Source organism: Thermobia domestica, chromosome 5 (assembly GCF_964235325.1).
Source record: "Thermobia domestica chromosome 5, izTheDome1.hap1.1, whole genome shotgun sequence".
Taxonomy (NCBI): Eukaryota; Metazoa; Arthropoda; class Insecta; order Zygentoma; family Lepismatidae; genus Thermobia; species Thermobia domestica.
This window is the reverse complement of record NC_137458.1, coordinates 310617079-310639806: the sequence shown is the minus strand read 5'-3', so window position 1 is coordinate 310639806 and position 22728 is coordinate 310617079. Positions and strand designations below refer to the sequence as shown.

General features: G+C 35.5%; 1 pseudogene; it reads right to left on the bottom strand.

Moving 5' to 3' along the window:
• LOC145685645 (uncharacterized) overlaps window positions 1-22728 on the bottom strand; it is a 35030-nt pseudogene that overhangs the window by 1850 nt on the left and 10452 nt on the right.

Sequence of the window (22728 nt, the reverse complement as noted above, 5' to 3'; positions counted from 1 at the left end):
CAAAATGGAACGGAGTCATATAGGTCGTGAATCGTAGCAAGTAGTATATTATTCCTTTTAGGATTTCCACTTTTTGAGATAAATTTTAGACTTTCAGTCAAACAGCTACTACTTCCTCACTGTTTATTGTAGGATCATGGTTCATACCTCGATTTCTTCAGAATAAAGCATCCTTTCCAACGGTACAAGTAATTTGTCAGTATTGTCCACCAGAAATGGGAAAATCGGGGAAAACCGGGGGTTTTTCTGAGAAAAAAAATCAAAATTTTTGCGCCCCTCTGGCCGGAGCCAGGGTTCATGTAGGGATCTGGAAAGCTTTTAAAAAATACATAGTTATGTACACAATGTATGTGTAAAATTTCAATTTTATATCTTGAAAACTAAGGGAGAAACATTTTTTTGGAAGTCTGAAGGTGAGCCATACATACATATTTTCTATATGATAAAAAATTACTGCGTCATTCTATTTGGTCTAAAGTCATGTTTCAAACGTCATTTTCTTCAGTATAACCAACCCTTTCCAACGGTATCACTCACATGTCCGTATTATACACTTGAACCATAAAATTATGCAAAAACCAAACATTTTTCAGAAAAGATCACCCCCTCGGAATAGTTGCGTCCCTCGGGCCCGGTTCCAAGCCCAAGTTCACGTAAGGCTCTTAAAAGAAATAAAGTAAGAAATTCTCAAATGTACATACAATCCGTAATAAAAATTTCAATCTGATATCTTAAAAACTAAGGGCGTGAAAAATTTTTGAAATTTGCCGTAAGAAAAAATATTCACGCCCCTCCGACCCCACTTGGCGCCGCTAAGTTGACAATTCGGTTCCAAACTGCATCTGGGGTGTTCTTTGGTTCATGCTTGACTTGATTAAAGCGATCAAAGACAACAATACACAAAACTTACCATAAATCCTTAAAAGTTAAACATTTTGGGTGCAACGCATCACTTTTTCCGTGAGAAAGTTTGCAGGCCAAAATCTACCACGGATACGTATTTCCGAAACGGACCACAGATGCTCAATTATGTTCAAGTATGGGCATTGGAGTGGCATGGGAGATGTTCGATTTCGTCCCGAACTTCCTCAAACCACACCGGTAAATCCTCCAGATGGGTGAACAGGCGCATTATCATGTTGGAATGTTACGTCATTGCCCGAAAGAATATATCTGGACTGTAAAATGCACATCGGACCGCTCCAAAAAAAAAAAAAAAAAATAGACTTACGAATATCAAATTCTAATAATGCGGAAAAGTTGTGTATTCAGATGTTAATAGAGGGAAAAATATATTTTTAAAAATTATATTTTATCTACAGTTCGCACACAGGGCCTACAGTATGGAAAAAATACCAAAATTGCCAATTATTAATTCAACGCTTAACTTTTAAAAATTAAGTTTTTCGATTTCGATGATAGTACTTTGTTTCAACTGCTTGATATAGTAAAAATATTTTTTAAAAAAATATTTGGTCTAGGAATTAATTCGTGCGGTTGGTACGCACACATTGAAGCTGTAGTACAAACACAAAATACATAAATACCTTAAGAAAAATATTGTCCATCGCTAGCCACCACTTTCGCCCATCTGTCAGGCAATGTACGGATTCCGTGGCGAAAGAAGTCCTCATCCTTGGAAGCGATCCAGTCAGAGACCCATGTTTCGATATCTTCTGAAGAAGTAAACCGCTGTCCAATCAAATCGTTGTTCATGCAATCGAACAAGTAGTAGTCCGAAGGAGCAACGTCTGGTGAATACGGCGGGTGGGGTAAAACTTCCCATCCGACATTTTCTAAATAGGTTTTGACCGGTTTTGCGACATGTGGGCGAGCGTTATCATGTTGAACTATAAGTTTATCATGTCTGTTCTCCCATTCTGGTCGTGTTCTGACCAGAGCTTGCTTCAAACGCATTAATTGTCGTCGATAACGTTCTCCATTCATAGTTTCACCCGGTTGCAGCAGCTCATAGTACACCACACCTTTCATATCCCACCATATGCACAGCATAACCTTTGCACAGTGAATATCTCGTTTTGGTTGTGATGGACCTGGTTCACCTGGTTTCACCCAGGCCTTTTTTCGTTTAGGGTTCTCGTAATGGATCCAGTTCTCATCACCCGTAATAATTCGATGCAGAAACCCCTTTCTGCTCTGTCGTTGAAGCAGCAATTCGCAAATGGTTTTTCGTCTTTCAACGTCTCTGTCTTTCAATTCATGTGGAACCCAATGTGACATCTTTTGAATCATTCCCATGGCTTTCAAGCGTTTGGAGACTGTTGTTTGATCAACGCCTAATGCTGCTGCAAGTTGTTCCTGCGTTTGACACGAATCCTGCTCGAGCAATGCTGTCAATTCTTCGTCTTGAAATTTTTTTGGCTGTCCAGCTCGCTCTTGGTCTGCCAAGCCGAAATCACCACTTCTAAACCGTGCAAACCACTTCTGACACGTTCGCTCAACTAGAGCATGGTCACCATACACTTCCACCAAAATACGATGACTTTCAGTCGCACTTTTCTGCATGTTAAAGTAATGCAGCAGGACACCCCGCAAAAACACTTTATCAGGCACAAATTGCGCCATGTTCACTTAACTACAAACTGGTGTTGTTGACGCTTTAATCCACTGCCCTATACTACGAACGATACGCGATGACAGGGGTTTGCAACACATGTGTGGATACACGGAACTGTGGGACGCTCAGTTCGTTGCGCCATCTCTTGTCCACCCGCACGAATTAATTCCTAGACCAAATACAGCAGTGCATTTGGAATCTGCGCATATGGGCTAAAATTAGTGAGTTTCCGTGAAAAATTGATCTTTAACGGTATTAGAAACATACACACTTTTCCATTAAAATGTACATACAAGGTCATTTTGTTTTACTTGTTTGTTGTAGAGAGTGAATTTACATATTCAAATTTGAGATGAAATACAGTAATAGCTTGCTGCACTTCGTCCATTTTAAAAAAAAAAAATATTTATATGGCTAAAATGACCTAGATCTCACAACAAGGAGATGGCTATAATTTCTGCTCCATTCACGTCCTGACCGTCTATTCGTAGTATATTAAGTTATATTGATTACTACAATCAGTCAAGGGCGTCATCTTGAAATAAGGTTTCCTGTCTAATTCAGTCATCAAAGACTGCAGTGTCAGTCTAATATACCTATTTCTGTTATATTCTCCGTACACTTTTCCAGCGAACTAATCTATCAGAATTCTTTTCATTCTGTTCTCAATAAGTTATTTTTCAAAGTCACGCAATCTCTTGCAACCATATGAAGCACATTTTAATTTGTTTTCAGACTTGAAATAAAGATTACAGCTGGTTAAAGACGACTGCCTTTGTCTTTGAATTCCATATGTGGATAACAATACAGAGTATTGCAGAGAAAGGCGGAAAGGATGAGTGTCCTCAGCTAAAATCAACACTGCTTTGCAGGTTAGGTAATAACACTTAATGATAAATGTGGTATTGTGAGTTTTCGTTTAATGTGTCGATTTTAGATGTGTAAATAATCTCATCTTTTAGAATATATACGTCATAACCTACGTTAACGTATAACCTACGTTCAGTGGCGTATTTAGGGGGGGCTTCCGGGCTTAAATCTCCCCGAAATTTATTTACTATAGTAAAGTATATGAAATATCTTGCAGAATTTTCACATTTTCAGGCAAAGCCCCCCCCCCGAAAGTTAGCAAAGCCCTCCCCGAAACAAAATCGTAAATACGCCACTGTCTACGTTGGAAACACAGTTCATTTGGAGGTACTAAGGAGTATGTCGAACAATATTCCGCTGTCGATATCTGTATGTTACAACATTTCATCCATTATTACTTAGTTAGTGTAAAATAAAAAAATAGAAGAATATTATTATTAACTACTAGCAGCGTTCACCCCGCTTCGCTGCGGTCACCCCGGAACGCAATAAACTTTGTTACTTAGATAATTTTTACTTTTTCGCTTTCAAGTGATATGATAAAAACCATAGAAGATTGCAGTAAATCTTAACATTATATCGCCTGTCATTTATGTTAACCCGCCCCGCTTCGCTGCGGTCATCCCGGTGCTGGCATATTGTAAAAGTGTCTGTAAAAATAAGCAAATCAATTAAAAAATTTTAAACAGAAGATTCAAGCTATTTTCCGCTGTATATCGCCTGTCATTTATGTTAACCCGCCGAGTGACACGGTCATGCGGGTTGCATATAAATACGTTTATTTTTACCTATGATGAACTAATAACAAAGGATTTGTACGTTATGGACACTTGAATGGTCAATTATCTCAAGACACTGGTAATTAAAAATTAAAGTGATATGATAAAAACCATCTAGGGTCCAAATCCTAATAACCCCCCAAAAATAAAAGAAATTGGTTCAGCCGTATTAGCGTGATGAGGGAACAAAGGATTTTGTACGTTCTCTTTTATATATAAGATTAGGCCTTTTGGCAGGTCCTGTGACTAATGGGGGTTTATTATTATTATTATTATTATTATTATTATTATTATTATTATTATTATTATTATTATTATTATTATTATTATTATTATTATTATTATTATTATTATTAACATTTTTAGGTTTGGGCATGGAAATGTTTCTTCCAAGTTTCCTGATCTTCAGCTTCCTCTTTTAACTCCCAATATTTTCTTCTATTTTTCAAATCATCGATCAGTTGTGTTCTTCTTCTTCCTATTCCTCGCTTTCCTTCCATCTTTTCTTCTATGGTGCTATGAAGAACACAATTTCTTCGTGAGGTATGTCCAATCTAATTGGCCTTTCTAAGAAGGATGCTAGCTAGAAGTGTAATTTTCTCTCTTACCTCTTTTAAAACGTTTTGGTTTGTTACTCTTTCTGTCCATTTTATCTTTTCCATCTACCTCCAACACCACATTTCTCAGTTCCCTAAATATTTCTTCTCTAACTTCCTTAATGTCCCAAGTCTCTTAACCATACAGACCAATACTTCATATAGACCTATAGCACTTGACCAACTTCTTCCTTACAAGTAACACTTCCCAAGTGTAACACTTCGATTTTGATAAAAATTAGCAGGTACTCCCATGCGCAAAAAATATTGCGCGTATACTGTAACTCACAATTTTTCGCAATTATTCCATTTTCCATATGTTTATTGGTAAAATTCAGTTATTAGTACGTGGAGATAATAGAAAGCAATCCATCTAAGGAGATATTTCCAAAAAATATAATAAAATAATAAAAATATAAGCAAAAAACAAAATTATGTTCGGTTTTGTGTATACTGGCAATAATGTTTTCGAGGGAATTTTTGGAGTAGCACAGCACGATTGCAGAGGGAATAACAAGATTAGTAGGAGAACAGCTGAATCAAGGAATTGGAAATTGGAGCAAAATATTGCATTTATTGGCTTAAATCTAGGGTGTAAATTGTCTGCCAAATATAAATTAGCTTCCGTAAGCAAGCTGTTATACGGAAAATATAAACAAAGAGAAAAACTGTTGTCTTAAGTTTGGAAGTGACATGCTCTATAGCCATGAGCATTTATTTCTTAAGAAAAAGATAGGCAACAAAAGAAAATCTGTGTGGGCAAGTGGGTAGAGTGACGGACTAGTAATTCTTATACTGTTTTGACACCAGATCGAATCCCATCCGGTCCGGTTCATTTTTTTTCTTTACAAAACATTGTAGAAAGTATATAATTTTTATGTTAATAAGAAACGAAATAATATAATAATGAAATAACTTTTTGTTTTTCTGATGACGTATTTATTCAGAATTAGCTTACTATTTATTACTAATAGCGATTGTTTTTAGTTTATGGTATGGTATGCTTAACCGTTCCCTCTCCGTTTTTACACAGCTTCAACTCACTGCGAGTGTCTGTGAGTCAGGAATAGGAAAAAACAAAACAAGAGCAACCTGCAGCTTTACACACAGCGTGAGGAACACAGTCACAGCGATAGCTCGTTGTCATGAAGAAAAAAAACTGTTCTAGTGTTTCTGTGTGTGTGTTTATTTTTAAAGTATTGACTCTCTCTCTCTCTCCTTTTGTTTCATATCCACAAGTGCAACAAATGCAAGTCTGTGTGAAAAAAAAATAAAGAGTGCTTTCTTTAAACAAATGCCATGAATATTAACTATAATCGTACCGAATTATACAGTAGCGTGAAAAACTGATAATAAAATGATGTAACATGCATAAGCTTTTTTTTTTTTTTTTTTTTTTTTTTTTTTTTTTTTTTTTTAGAGTAACCACACATTAAATATAACAAATTAAATTTTTGGGATTACAAATTATCACATTACGTGTCGGTGTAGGCCTATTCGTTTTCACATTCGAGCGACGTAAAAAGAATGTGTGGTGATAGTTATAAAAACCGAATACCAGATTTCAATAAATTCAAGTTACATGGCTCCTACATAGCGAAAAAAAATGATTTTTCGATGTCTGTCCATCTATTTGTCTCTCGGTTCGTCACGCTTTTACACGCACTCAAATAGAGGCCATACTGTTCAATGTATCTGCACCGAATTCTAGACATAACGTTTTAGTAACATAATATCTTTCGAATTTTATGTCCTTCGACACCTAAAACCAAGGTTAATTTACTGAAGGATTAAAATTTAAAATAATTCAATTTTCTCAAATAAAAAAAAGCTGTGACTATTTTATTTACTTTTGATAAATATATATTTTATTAACAAATCTCCACCACATATGAATAATTTTTCTGAAAAAATATATATGGTGTAATTTACTGTATGGTATGCGTTCTTTTTGCACAATTTTCTCAACCACATTTCATAAATAAACGTATCATTAATTACCTAACAATATGTCAACTCGTTGGAAGGAGTAGCTTAATCTTAGGGTGAGCTTTCCCCCGATGGCTTTCCCATTAACGCCTCAGGCAATTTTGTTCATATTTCGTAAAGGAATATTTCATTAATAAACTAACATAGAGCATAAATAGTTTATTCCGATAACATACAGAAGAAGTGGTTTTCTCAAGGGTTGATTTTTTTTGACAATTGTCTCAGTTATTACTGAAATTTCTATTTTTACTGAAATTTGTTCTAATTTCAGTAAAAATATTTTCTGTAATAATCTTACAATATGGTATAACTCGCTTGTTCCGAAAAGAAAAATCCAAAAGAAATAGTTTACTTTGACAGTGAAATTTTTCCCGACGATTTGCTTAAAAATTACTCGATATACTGTCAAAATTACAGATAGAAGAGTTTACCTTTGGGGGTAAGCTTTTGCCGATGACCTTCCTAAAAACAACTCAGGAGATGTTTGTTGTTCATATTTTATAAATACGTATTACATAAATAACCTAGCTATATGGTATAATTCCCTCATCCGGAAAATCTAGAAATGGTATATTACTTTTGACAGTAAGTTTTACCCTGCGATTTTCTCAAGAACGATTCAGGCGATTGTGTTCGTATTTCATAAATAAATGTTTTATGAAAACACTAACAATATAGCATAGCTCGTTTATACTGAAAAGATCCACAATTGATAATTTATTCTTGGGGGTGACTTTTTGCATAATTTTCTCAGAAATTACTCAGACGCTTTTGCTTATAGTTCACATACAATTATATCCTTTATAATTCTAATATATGGATCAAGTTATTTCTAACGGAAATATGACCAATGGGTACTTTACTTTTGGGCCTGAAGTTTCTTCTAGCAAAGTTTTCCAAAACATTATTTTATTCGCAATTTCCCAAATAAATCTATCAATAACAGTTGCAGCCTAACATAAGTCAGTGTAAAATATTCGAGCGAGAAAGTACAGTGCGTTTACTCCGTACCCTTTCTTAAATATATTTTTAAATGTTACACCTAATCACAATTTTCCGAACAAAATCGAAACTTCTTTTTAAATGTGCCTTGTTGTGATCAAATGGTTCAAGTGCATTGGTTCTGGATTAGATTTCCAGTGAGAGCTAGTGTATCTTCATCCAAGAGATGTGACACGTCGGTGCAAAGAAGAAAGTGTTTAAATAAGCCTAACCAAGCTAATCAACAAAAGAAATAATACAATGTTACGAAATTATCGTAGAAACGTTGTTAATATTAGGTAGGTTCGACTGGAATGTCCAAACAATTGTCAATTCCAAAGGTCTTTGTTTTCGTCCGGCGGGAGCTCATGTGGTTCGCATTTCACGTTAATCAGTAGGTCCACGTCTCATATAGCCTCGCTGCTGAAAGGGACGATAAACTCAAAATCACATCACACATCTTTGTTTTCGCCTTTGTTTTAGCTCATAAATGTATCTGTTCATAAGCTCCTTAGTGGTTAGCGTACGCGCCTTTGGCGTGGAAGACCCGGCTTCGATTCCCGGCGAGAGCTCACGTGGTTCGGAGTCCACGTTAATCAGTAGGCCGACGTATCATATAGCTTCGTTGCTGAACGAGACGTTAAACTCAAACTCAATGTCTTTATTCATAAATGTCTTTGTGTATGGTTTTTCATATACGTGGCATGGACATTAAATTTTGATTTCTACGCCATATGTATCTAATTATTATACATACACACCTATAGAACGAACACAACAAACTTGGAATATCTACATTGTTTGCGTATGGAAAATAATCACGCTCTACTGTACAGGACAGCCGTGTGTATGGAATTCCATACACATGGCAAACAACGTTTTAAGAAATGTATAATAATAAGAATTATTATTATTATTATTATTATTATTATTATTAATAATAATAATAATAATAATAATAATAATAATAATAATAATAAACAGAAAACGATACGATCACTTACATAATTTATAAATATAAGTTAACATTTAATAAGCATATAACTGCAATGGAATTAAGTTGTTTCTCTCTCTCCCTGAACGCTACAGCCCTTATTGTTCTAAGGCGTAGAAGAGAACTTGTGGCACCCACGATTTGGGGCGGTGTGTGGTCACAACTTGGTATCCCTTTGTTGTTAGTCCTAGCTTTCTAGACGGATGCAGTTATTACCGGTAGAATATACAAGCAAATTGACTTTTGTATTACTATTAAAGTAAATAATTACACTCATTCCTTCAATGTGATACTTGTGGTTGCTTAACCGTATACAGACAGCTGATCCATGGAAAAATCGTTAATAATAATAATAATAATAATAATAATAATAATAATAATAATAATAATAATAATAATAATAATAATAATAATAATAATAAATAACAGGAACTCGACAAATATTCTTGCAAATAATAGGAAAAAGTTTGCGTCACACTGTTCACTTTGCTGGACACACCAGTGTGGCGCGTTATACCGATTGTGGCACACTGGAATATAGGGTATGTTTTTTTTTAATTTTTTTTCCAACTATTCCAACTGCTTCAATTGAAATGGATCTATAATAATAAGAGAAAGAATTTAGTCTTCTTACCCTTCAATTTAGAAATAAGGTTCGCGAGAATTTCATAAAAGAATAATATACTCAGAATTGTATATAGTAGTTTGTTTTATTCGAAATTACATACTTCCTGCAACTGTTTTTTGATTGAAATGATTTGAAATGAAATTTTTAAGTTTTACGTCCCACGATTATGCCGGATAGGCTAAAGGAGACAGTGATGATAAGAAATGAATGAAATGGTGGAATGAAAAAAGTGGGATAAAACGGGAGAACCTCGAGAAAACCCACACACACAGTGTTTGTCCAGCACGAGGTTCACTTGGCGCGAGCATAGATCGAACCAAGGACTCCATGCACCAAAGGTGAACGCTCTAGTACTGAAACACCGTGGTCTCTGAAATTACTTATGGGACTACCGAGAACTATGCTGTAATATTTGAATGTGCTTCAAGTTTACAATAATTAGTTTAGTTAAATTCATTATTAACAATTAAATAATTGCATTCATTATTAACAGGTAAATGCTGCTGATGCAAAGACTTAAATCTAGCGATACCGCGAGCGTAAGTATTAAACAGAGGGATTTTAAAGGGCCCCCTGAGCTGGGGGCCCTGGGCTCCATTGGCTCCGCCCTTAATCCGCTAATGCCTATAGATTATAAATTAAAGGGGACGGGCCGGGTCCGTTCTAAAAATTCCGGCCCGTGCAGACCTCTAGCTCCTGTGTATATGCTATCTGAAAATACAGTAGAGTTTCGCTTATCCGACATAAAACAGGCAGGCAGAACGCCAGATAATATGGATGTGTTAAGGAAAGACCTATAAAATGTCAAACTATGATATAATTTTACACATTACGCATCTAATTATCATCATTGCAAGAAACAAATATAATGCATTGACTCAGTGACGTATCCAGCGTGAGGTCCTGGAAGCTGTCCCTTACCAAACCTCAAGCACTTTTTAATAAACCTACTTTTTCCCTTTTGAGTTTTTTTTTTTTTTTTTTAATTTATGTCAGATTACTTTGAGTCAGTGTCCAAACTGTGGACAATGCGTTGTTGTTATAATTCTAACAAGTAACACTTCCCAAGTGTAACACTCCGATTTTGATAAAATTTGGCAGTTAGATACTATACATAAAATAAACAAATAAGTGCTTTTTTTATTTTTTTTTTTTTTTTGCTGAAAAACGGTTTTAGGGGCAAAAGCCCTCACCCAAAATTTGAAAGTTGACGCTCGAAAGGCAAAAACAAGTGGACCAAAGTGAACGAAATTGTGAACAGATATTGCGGACATAAAATTAGAGAATACGTGTTTTGTATTTTCCTGGAAAAAACGGTTAGGTGGGGCACAGATCCCTCCAAACCTTTGATCATGAAATATCAAAAGTGCTAATAACAGTATGTCAGAAGTGCCTAAATTTACATGAAGAATTGGAACAAAACTTTCTTTTAGGACAATAAGCAAAAAATAAACAAATTCGGCTTTTTTATTTCCTGCGAAAAAACGGTTTTAGAGGACAAAAGGTCCCCCGCATGAATTTTGAATTTTGACGCAAGAAAGGCAAGAAAAAATGTACCGAACTGAATGAAATTGTTCACAAATGTTGGAGAGGTAAGATGAGGAAATACGTGCTTCGTATTTTCCTGAAAAGAGAAAAAAATCTTTTGAGTGGACCGAGGCGTTGAGTGTCGGAAGGATTGGACCTAAGCGAATGAAATTGTCTGTAGATATTGGATATGAAAAATAAAGCCTTTCGTGTTTCACAAGTGTCTCCATCAGATTTCTTCAAATTTGGCAGATCAACATCAAGCACAAACAGTATAGCGTATTTTGTAGTATTTCACGAGGCAACTTTAACCCTTACAATGTTTTTCCGCATAAACAAAAACACGTGCCGATTAATTTCCTGTTTGCTGTTGATGTGCCAAAATTGATAGGGACATCTTTAAAACACGAAAGTCCTTATTTTACATACAGTCTATACAATATCTACACACAATTTCATTTGCTTCGGTCCACTCCTTCCTGCACTTTTACGGTAATATTAATTTTTTTTTTTGGAGGGGCTCTAGGCCCCAACACTGTTTTTTCATACAAATTAAAATGCATTTCATTTATTGTTTTGCAAATTGTCCCTATACGAAGTTTCGTTGCAATTCTCCATACTCTTTAGGAACTTCTGACGTATACATACTTATTTGCACTTTTGATATTTCCTAATCAACAGCTTAGAAGGTCCGTGCCCCACTCAATCGCTTTTTTTTTTTTTTTTTAGGAAAATACGAAACACAATTACCTCAATTTACGTCTAGAATATCTGTGCACGATTTCAAAATTTTGGGTGGGGAATTCTGCCTCCTAAAACCAATTTTTCGCAGAAAATAAACCCGTTTTTTTTTTTTTTTTTTTTTGCGTATTGTCCCTACACAATGTGTCGTTCCAATTCTTCATGTCCTTTAAGCACTTCTGACATACTGTTATTAGCACTTTTGATATTTCACGATCAAAGTTTTGGAGGGGTCTGTGTCCCACCGAAACGTTTTTTTTTTTAATTTTTTTTTTCAGGAAAATACGGAACCCATATTCCCTCATTTTTCGTCTACAATATCTGTGTACAATTTCATTCTTTTCGGTTCACTTCTTCTTGCCTTTCGGGCGTCAACTTTCATCATTTTGGATGGGGGATTTTGTCCCCTAAAACAGGCATTCGTTTAGTTTTTGCGTATTGTCCATACACAAAGTGTCATCGGAATTCTTCGTCCTTTACACACATCAGACATATTGTTACTAGCACTTTTGATATTTCATAATCAAAGGTTTGGAGGGGTCTGCGTCCCACCTAACCTTTTTTTCCAGGAAAATACAAAACACGTATTCCTTCATTTTACGTCTGCCATATCTGTGCACAATTTCGTACACTTTGGTCCACTTGTTTTTGTCTTTCGGGCGTCAACTTTCAAAATTTTGGGTGAGTGCTTTTGCCCCCTAAAACAGTTTTTCCGCAGAAAATAAAAAACATGTATTCGTTTATTTTATGTGTAGTATCTGCCTGTCAAATTTTATCAAAATCGGAGTGTTACACTTGGGAAGTGTTACTTGTAAGAATATACCGTAATGCCATTGATACCAGGTGGAATTAAAGAACACTTTTAAATGGGATTACAATTTCGTTTCCGGTCTGTTTATAACATTACTGTATTAGAACGATACACTCATTGCCATTTGCTATTTTTGTTATGTGATATACGTAGCAGACAGTTTTCCATACATGTCTCTAGAAAATATTTTTTGATTTCGTGTGAGTTAGAATTAAGTTTGACCGGTTCATAAATGACAAGTAAGAAACGTTTAAGAGAAATACAGAACTGTTGCATTATTATTATTATTATTATTATTATTATTATTATTATTATTATTATTGATATTTTTGAAACATTAGAATTACGTGCTTACGAGGATTCGTGTCGGGTCCCCTCCGAAAAGAAAAGCTGGATATGTGCCTGCACTGAATGATAGACGTATGAGTCAAGGTATAGACGAGCGTGCTAGGCGATCGAGTTTGGAGCATCAGAAACAGACTAAGACTACAACTTGCAGTTCTTCTTGCCGATTGATGCTGCTTTTTACCTGCTATGATATGTCGGATAATAATGTGAAATAAACGAAGGTCAAGACCATAGCGTATTGGTGTTTCATGCACCTAAACCTGTAAAATATTTGTGCCGAAAACATCTTTCACTCACTAGCTAAATTTGAGGGTATGATCGCTCATCTTGCTTTATAAAGTATAGTCTTATAAAGAATATATATAGCATAATAAAAACATTAAGACCAAATTCAATGATTTTCTATAGTTTTATTTTTTAATAACGGGAAACTTGTTTATTTCATCACGATAAATCATGTTTGATACTAAGATGTCTTTTTCTGACTATATATATTTTTCATACTTTATTGGAGACATTTTTTTTTCAAGAAAAGAGGATGATAAAGGAAGCTATACAACACCATAAACTGAAAGCAAGCGGTATTACTAATAGTACACTAATTCTAAATAAATACGTCATCAGAGGAAACAAAAAGTTATTTCCTAATTGTATTGTTTCAGTTTTATTAACATAAAAATTATACACTTTCTACAATGTTTTGTAAAGAAAAAAAATTGAACAGGACCGGATGGGATTCGATCTGGTGTCAAAACAGTAGAAGAATTACTAGTCCGTCACTCTACCCACTTGCCCACACAGATTTTCTTTTGTTGCCTATCTTTTTCTTAAGAAATAAATGCTCATGGCTATAGAGCATGTCACTTCCAAACTTAAGACAACAGTTTTTCTCCTTGTTTATATTTTCCGTATAACATCTTGCTTACAGAAGCTAATTTATATTTGGCAGACAATTTACACCCTAGATTTAAGCCAATAAATGCAATATTTTGCTCCAATTTCCAATTCCTTGATTCAGCTGTTCTCCTACTAATCTTGTTATTCCCTCTGCAATCGTGCTGTGCTACTCCAAAAATTCCCTCGAAAACATTATTGCCAGTATACACAAAACCGAACATAATTTTGTTTTTTGCTTATATTTTTATTATTTTATTATATTTTTTGGAAATATCTCCTTAGATGGATTGCTTTCTATTATCTCCACGTACTAATAACTGAATTTTACCAATAAACATATGGAAAATGGAATAATTGCGAAAAATTGTGAGTTACAGTATACGCGCAATATTTTTTGCGCATGGGAGTACATATAAAATAAACGAATACGTGTTTTTTTTTCTGCGGAAAATAGTTTAAGGGGCAAAAGCACCCATCCAAAATTTTGGAATTTGACGCCCGAAAGGCAGAAACAAGTGGACTGAAGTGAACGAAATTGTGCACAGATATTGTACACGTAAAATGAGGGGATACATGTTTCCTATTTTCATTAAAAAAAAAAAAAAATAGTTAAGTGGAGCACGGACCCCTCGAAACCTTTGATCACAAAATATCAAAAGTGCTAATAACAGTATGTGAGATGTATGTAAAGAACATGAAGAATTGCAACGAAACTTTGTGTAGGGACAATACGAAAAAAATTAATGAATACGGGTTTTTATTTTCTGCAGAAAAAAATTGTTTTAGTGGGCAAAAGCCCCCATCCAAAATTTTGGAATTTGGCGCCCGAAAGGCAAAAACAAGTGGACCGAAGTGAACGAAATTGTGCACAGATATTGTAGACGTAAAATCAGGGAATGCGTGTTTCATTTTTTTTTTTTTTTTTTTTTTTGAAGAAACGGATGGGTGGGGCACGGACCGTTCCAAATCTTTGATCACGAAATATCGAAAGTCCTAATAATAGTATGTCAGATGTGCGTAAAGGACATGAAGGAATTGCAACGAAACTTTGTGTAGGGACAATACACAAAAATAAACGAACACGTATTTTTTAGTTTGTGGTGGAAAAACTGTGTAGAGGCCAAGGCCCCCTCCGAAACAAAAGTAAATATTACCATATTACCGCAGAAGCGCTGGAAGAAGTGGAATGAACCGAATGAAATTGTGCATAGATGTTGTATATGTAAAATAAGACAATACGTGTTTCGCAAGTGTCCCCATCCGATTTGCTTCAAATTTGGCACATCAACAGTAAGCGGAAAAAATCGACATGTTTTTGCTTATGCAAAAAAAAAAAAAAAAAAAAAAAAAACATTGTAAAGGAGTAATCCACCCTTGAAATGTTATTATAAGATACGCTGTTAGTAGGAAATGGTTAGTATTAAACTTGTGAAAATCGGCCAGTGCATAGATGGTTGCAAGTAAAAAAAATAGTTGGTAGTTTGTGTCCCCAGCTGTTTGTAAAGGCAAATAAATCTTCAAATATCAAACATATTGTGAACATTCGAAGTAAAGACCGGGAAGTTGAAAGTAAAGAAAACGCCTTGATAGAGATTATATTCACAGAAAGATATAATACGAGTAGGTTGAAACATATCTACGCTCCTACATTTATGTGAATGTACACGGATATACATAATGAAAATATTACACAAGTCACTAGACTATTATGGTTCAAATTTCTCACAGAAAAGGACGCATGTGGAAAAAATAATCGAAATACAATAAGATTTTGCACCACGAAAAATACGTTAGAGGTACTTGCCGACAAATGTCAGATGTAAAGACACACATTTTTAGAGAAACATCTACAATTTACTTGCCAACTATGGTTCAATTTTCTCACAGAAATGTTAGTATATATATATATATATATATATATATATATATATATATATATATATATATATATATATATATATATATATATATTAAAAATTGTTCGGAACACAATGACAATTTGCACCATGCGCAACGAATTACAGCCACTTTCTCACAAATGTCACATGTAGGTTTATGGTCAGCAAAACAAAATTCGGCAGGAGTAGTAAATTGTGAAGGTTTCTCGTCAATATAGCCACTTCGATACCAAGCATATTTGAACACATTGGAAAACCGCGGAGATGAAAACTGGTTGTGAGTCGAAGATTGAAGTTTTAAAATGCTGTTCCGTAAATGAAGATTAACGTCATACTCCAGTAGGAGAACTATGTCTGAAAACCGACGAATAAATGTCTTCCACAAACGAAATCCATGAACGTCTAATGATTGTAGTCTTCCAGTCAGCCCCTTCCGTATTTTGAGTAGCATTACATTTGTTCCCTCTGGTAGAGCTGCATCTATAACGTGATTATATTGACTAGTCCATGAGTCCAAAAGTAATACAGTATTGTCCGTTGTTGAAGGCAACTATACGTTTTCCAACCACATACGAAGATGTTCTTTTGTTAATTTCCCTGATTTGGACGCCTTAACATAAATGTTCTTCGGTAGGAAAAGCCTTCCCTTTACTATTGGCCCGAATTCTCCACTTGTTTCCTTCAGAACTATAAACAATGGGAATAATAATGTACCGTCAGCTGATATCAAAGGCTGTATAGTATAGTTGTGTGTCGTTGAAGACAGTGACTGTACAACTACGTCCACTTTTTTGGTTCCTTCCACACCAAGATTACGACCAGCATGCATCTCTAACTGGAAACCGCTCTGATCAGAATTAAATACATTGCCGTCCCCCATTTCTACTATATGTTGTTTGACTGTCTCAATAAAAGCATCATTTTGTACTTGCTCTGCCACTTTGTTTTGAGCACTGATATTGATTTTCGTTACGAATTTCGTCACTTTTCACGACACAATATGATGTGCCTTCTTAAATTTCCAAAACCATTTGCTGGACGCTTTAAATGAAGGAAACGGAAACGACCTGCCAAAATGGACAGCCCACTTTTGTATGTCTATTGAACCGGCATAGTTGCTTGCAATGTAGCCTGCATTTCTTCTAACACAAATGACGATATTTGCCTCAGCTTTTCTCGTCTTGTGCCGCCTGCTTCTACCTGTTTCTGCCAGGGATGTAATTGGTTCCGTGACGTTACTCTCCGGAATTTGGCTTGTACAGATTTGACGGAAAGAGGTCTTTTTTTGCCACTCTTCCAGTAGTCAACCGCCTTCTTTTTATAATCTATCGTAAGGTGGTCTTCTTCACTTCCACACCATTCAACACTGGCATTATCTTCATCTTCATCACTAGAGTCCTCACTTTCTCTTGGTTCAAGGAAGCTACTCTCTTTCGAGAAAACTAATGTTGTATCGTCAGTATGTTGAAACGACCCATCTTCAGCTCGTTGTACAATGTCTCGAATAATATCTGCGACTTGTCGCTCTACGTCATTAAATTAAGTTTCTTTAAAGTTGCACAATACTTCGATATTGAAGTACAGAAATAAAAGTTTAATTATGTGGTTGCGATTCACATACACCATCACTACCAGAACGTATGGATGACAACTACAAAAGTGCAAACGTTTCATGGTGTAAGATTCACGTATATTTATATCATTCACGCTTTCAAGAGGTCAAGTATCTGTTATGTCAGCCTTGATATCATATTACAAACACATGAAGTGTTCCAGATAAGTGTGGTCTTCGAAACAACTTCAAGTATAGCACTTCAACTAAGGACTGTGACAAACGTCTGTGACAAACATCTGCATTTTAGCTAAACGAATAAAACGCAAGCTCTGGCGCGACGTTGTCAAGTGGTAAAGGGGTGTGGCTATGGCTAAGCAGACGAACTACAGCGCGATCAGGTGACAGGGGATAGATGTGGATGTGTGCAAAATAAACGTGACAATACCGCTGACCTTTCATTTGCTAGCAGCATTTAAAAGGAACTTGGAGCGCCGCCTTCAAATGCCAAGATGTTTGTCACGCCGTTTATATTGCAACATAGTTTCAATAACTTGATAGCACTGAATGAGAAATCACAAGCACAATACACAAACTACTCATATGAGGCGTCTGAAAGATGCAGTAGAAATATATAATGGCGTTAGTAGAAGTGTATTCTTATATAATGGCGTTACTCATTATCACTTGACAAAAATATCATTGATAAGCACCATTCTCGTTACTCAACAAAACGTGAAGACTTCAGAGAACAATAACGTTAGATCAGCATATATGCTCCTGTCATTAGTCGAACGTTTGTGAGGCTTCCTGGAACGTCTCGATTTACATTTGCTCGTTTGTATGTCTGTTTGTACCACGATAAAGGGTGCAATGTTAATTCTTTGATCTTGAACTTTTCAGGGTAGAAGCGCGACACACTCGAAATTATCCGTATTGATTCCTACTTTCAAGACATCTATCTTTTGGTAAACGTTCACTGTTATAACACTAGCTGTTCTGTCTTTACCTATAGAGTAGTTTATAGCATTTCGGGGGGCACCTATAACCTTTACAATGTTTTTTTTTTTTTCGCAAACAAACACACTTGTCGATTTATTTTCTGTTCACTGATGACGTGCCAATTAGAAGCAAATCGAATGGGGACACTTAGAAAACACGAATTGTCTTATTTTACATATACAATATCTACACACAATTCCATTCGCTTCGGTCCATTCCTTCCTGCGCTTATACGGTAATATTTACTTTTATCGGAGGGGCCTTGCCCCAACACTGTTTTTCCGCACAAACTAAAAACATGCGATCGATTATTCTCCCTACACAGAAGTTTCGTTGCAATTCTCAATACCCTTTAGGCACTTCTGACGTATACTTATTCGTACTTTTGATATTTTGTAATCAAAGGTTTGCAAGGGTCTGTTCCCCACCCACAGTTTTTTTTCAATGAAAATACGAAAGACGTGTTCCCTTATTTTATGTCTACAATATCTGTGCCAAATTTCATTCACTTTGGTCCACTTCTTCTTGACTTTGGGGGTCAGCTTCCAAAATTTTGGATGGGACTTTTGCCCCTAACACTGTAACTGTTTTTACGCAGAAAATAAAATAAGCATATGTTTGTTTATTTTTTCGTATTGTTTCTACACAAAGTTTCGTTGCAGTTCTTCATGTTCTTTACATACATCTGACGTACCTTTAATAGCACTTTTGATATTTCGTGATCAAAGATTTGGAGGGGTCCGTGCCCTAACTAACAATTTTTTTCCAGGAAAATACGAAACACGTATTCCCTCATTTTACGTCTACAATATCTGTGCACAATTTCGTTCACTTCGATATACTTGTTTTTGCCTTTCGGGCATCAAATTCCAAAATTTTAGAAGGGGACTTTTGCCCCCCAAAAAAGTTTTTCCGCAGAAAATAAAAAACCGTATTCGTTTATTTTTTGCGTATTGGTCCTACACAAAGTTTCGTTGAAATTCATGTTCTTTACATACATCTGACATACTGTTATTAGCACTTTTGATATTTCGTAATCAAAGATTTGGAGGGGTCCGTGCCCTACCTAACATTTTTTTTTTCAGGAAAATACGAAACACGTATTCCCTCATTTTACGTTTACAATATCTGTCCACAAATTCGTTCACTTCGATCCACTTGTTTTTGCCTTTCGGGCGTCAAATTCCAAAATTTTGAATAGGGGCTTTTGCAACCTAAAACAGTTTTTCCGCAGAAAATGAAAAACACGTATTCGTTTATTTTATGTGTAGTGTCTACCTGCCAAATTTTATCAAAATCGGAGTGTTACACTTGGGAAGTGTTACTTGTTAGTCCAATATTAATCTTGCAAATTAAGAGAGATCTTTTGTTTTTGAATGCTTCTTTGACTATGGCAATTCTTGATCTGATCTCTTTGCTGCAGTAAGTGCCTTTCGTCATAAAAGGATATACAACATATGATGTAGCTTTACCGAGTAGGACACCAATTAATTTTCAGGACAAATTCCCCTCTCTTTGGAATTCGTCACCATCTTGCAAATGCTGTTTCCTAGCTTCCAAAATTCACAATTAAACCACACACAAACTAAATTTATATATCAATTTATATTATTAAACATGTTGCGCTTTTCTTCCTTTGGCTAAAAACAATACTGAAACCTCGACATTTGCTTGCTATATTCTTATATTAAAGGTGCGAGCGGAAAAGAATCTGCCTTCTAGCAATAATCATTATCTGAAATGAGAGGCTGGAACATATCATTCCAAATACTACTGTTACTGTTACTATTTTCGTGTATCAATAAACGTTCTACTTTAAACAGAATCACTGTAATACATAAAGTTGGAGATCGTTCCTAGGAATTAGTTTAATGCAAATTAGGTAATCTTAGTATGACCATTGCCAACTGTTTTGGGAAATTCCAAACCATTGTTGGACCCAATTGATGAGGTCTTCGTATTCGTTAAGTTACTCCCGCATAAAACGATTCCTCCTTTCCCCTCACTATTACGAAAATAAAAATAATGTGTACGTATATACAGACCTCATTCCATGGTAGTATGGAGTATTTTCATTTCCCCCTTGTACTGGCTTCATCTCCAAATTCTCATCATCAACATCACAATGAGGGGCTTCAATCTTACCCCATTTTCTACTTCCCCCCTTTCATCTCCCCAATTTCCCTACTTTACCCTTCTATGCTCTCTTCCACTATCCAAGTATTTTTTTTTAAACCAAAAATAAGAGAAAAGAAAAATCTGTTTATTTGTCCTGGACCACAACCTCACCCTGCTTCTCAAAAGCAATTCTGCATAATATTCACATTCTGGATTTCCGATATAGTTTGGTCTGCAATTGTGTACGTTTTTTCTTTTTTTCTTTTTTCCTACTGTTCCCCTATCAGGCAGTCAGTATTAAGGGATCAGACCCTTTCGATGAGCGTCCGAGCATTCCCTCATCTATTTTTTTTGTTTTTACTTCTTCTTCTTCTTCTTCTCCCTCTTTCTCTCACCAATCTACGAATTTCCCTAACCTACAACTCTCAATTTTCCTGAACTGAATCTAAGCTTCTGTGCTTATGCACCAAAATAGACAATGTTCTCGTGGTCTTCATCATCCAATCTTTCCATTTTTCTCTCTCTCTCTCTTTCCTACCCTTTGATCCACTTTTTTTCTTATACACTCTCGCACTTCATCGAAAATTACTTTCCAACCTTATTCTCCGCTGTGCATATATCCTAGTTGGTTAGATTGCCCGCAATATACCTATATCATAACTTTCATCAGTATTCCAGGATAACGTATTTTTCAGTATTGTTTGTTTGTGGAGGAAGTTGCCACAATGTTATCCTAAATTTAGAAGGAAGAACAAAGGCTACAATGGGTAGGTATTACTTACTTATTTACCTTGTCACTGTTTTAATTTTCGTTTTAAATGAAGAAAAAACAAACCAAACTTTAAAAAGAAACTGTTTTAAAAGAGATTAAAATACATCTTTAAAAATTGTTAATCTTTGATATGTCGAAACTACAGTGGTTCAGTTGTAAAGTTCTCCATTTGACGATAAACAATGTATAGTAAGTGCGTATGTACAGTAACAATATATGCGTTTGAGTTACTGTTTTGTGCTTTGTGACCATTTGCAGCAACAAGCTTATAAAACATGAGAACTATGACTAGTCTTTAGTCGAGCCACGAGATGTACACTCATGCCCAAAATTATTGTCGCATGTCTATAAATATCTTGTTGTAGGAATATAATTTGATAACGAATTCGCCCGGTATTTCTTACAGTGTTAGTATGTGTATAATCGGTAAAGACATGTATGTGGTAAATTTCATGTCAAAAGAACAGTAAATAAGAACAATAAAATAAAAATAAAACTTTCTTGTCCATTTATCAACATTTTGTTTTACTCATTCTAATTTTCGTATTTATAATTCTTTTCCTACGAAATTTGCCACAAATATACATTTCCCAATCATACACATAGTATCAGTATTAAAAGTACCCTGCAAAATCATTATCGAATTATATTCTTACAAGAAGACAGTTATAGATATGCGGCAATCATTTTGGACATGAGTGTACTTTTTAAATCCAGCTCCCATGGAGGTGAGATATTATATAGTAAGGAACGACCAGAGTTCACATTAATAGTACAGGATGACCCAAAACAATCTCCCACATTTTAAAGACTAATAAAACAAAAAGTATTACAGGTAGAAATTTATTTATTCCAAAATAGAAAATGGTATTGAAAACTGTTTGTAATCGCTTTGATCTGATTTGAAATGAAACCTTTTTACAATAGAATTTGCAGACGATTTCTGAAGACTATAGTTTGTAATTACTTAATATTCTCAAACGTACGAACACTTTTAGATCGGCTAGATTATTTTTTTAAACCATGCGTTAGTCCTCCGATCAAGAATATTGTCATTACGTGGAATACTGAACGTTAAGCAGGAAGAGGGCCGCGGTGGCTCAGTGGTAGAGCGTTCACCTCTGGTGCTTAGGGTCCCGGGTTCGATCCCAGTCCCCGCCAAATGAACTTTGTGGTGGACAAACACCGTGGGCGTGGGTTTTCTCGGGGTTCTCCCGTTTCCTCCCACTTTATTCATTTCATTCATTACTCATCACCGTCTCCTTTAGCCTAACCGGCATAACCGTGGGACGTAAAACTCAAAGATTTCATTTCATTTTTTTTAAGCAGGAAGCTCTTTTCACAGTAATCATAGAATTTCTGCGTGTTTTACTGAATACTCGCGATGAGCTCCTCACCAAATCATAATGACGTCTGAAAACAGCAGGAGAGAGAGTGGTGAGCGATTGTGCTCGATTCTGAGGGATTGTCTTCTCACTCTTTATGCAATATAAAGGTTACAAACGATGGGCTATTAAAATTTATAGTCAAAGCCCATTAGTAATCAGATCACTAAAGTTAGCCAAACCTTGGTTGCATGTTCAATTTCTGCCAAGAGAGTTTCCTCGTGACTAAATGGTTAGCACGTTCTTGACTTTGGTTGGGGAA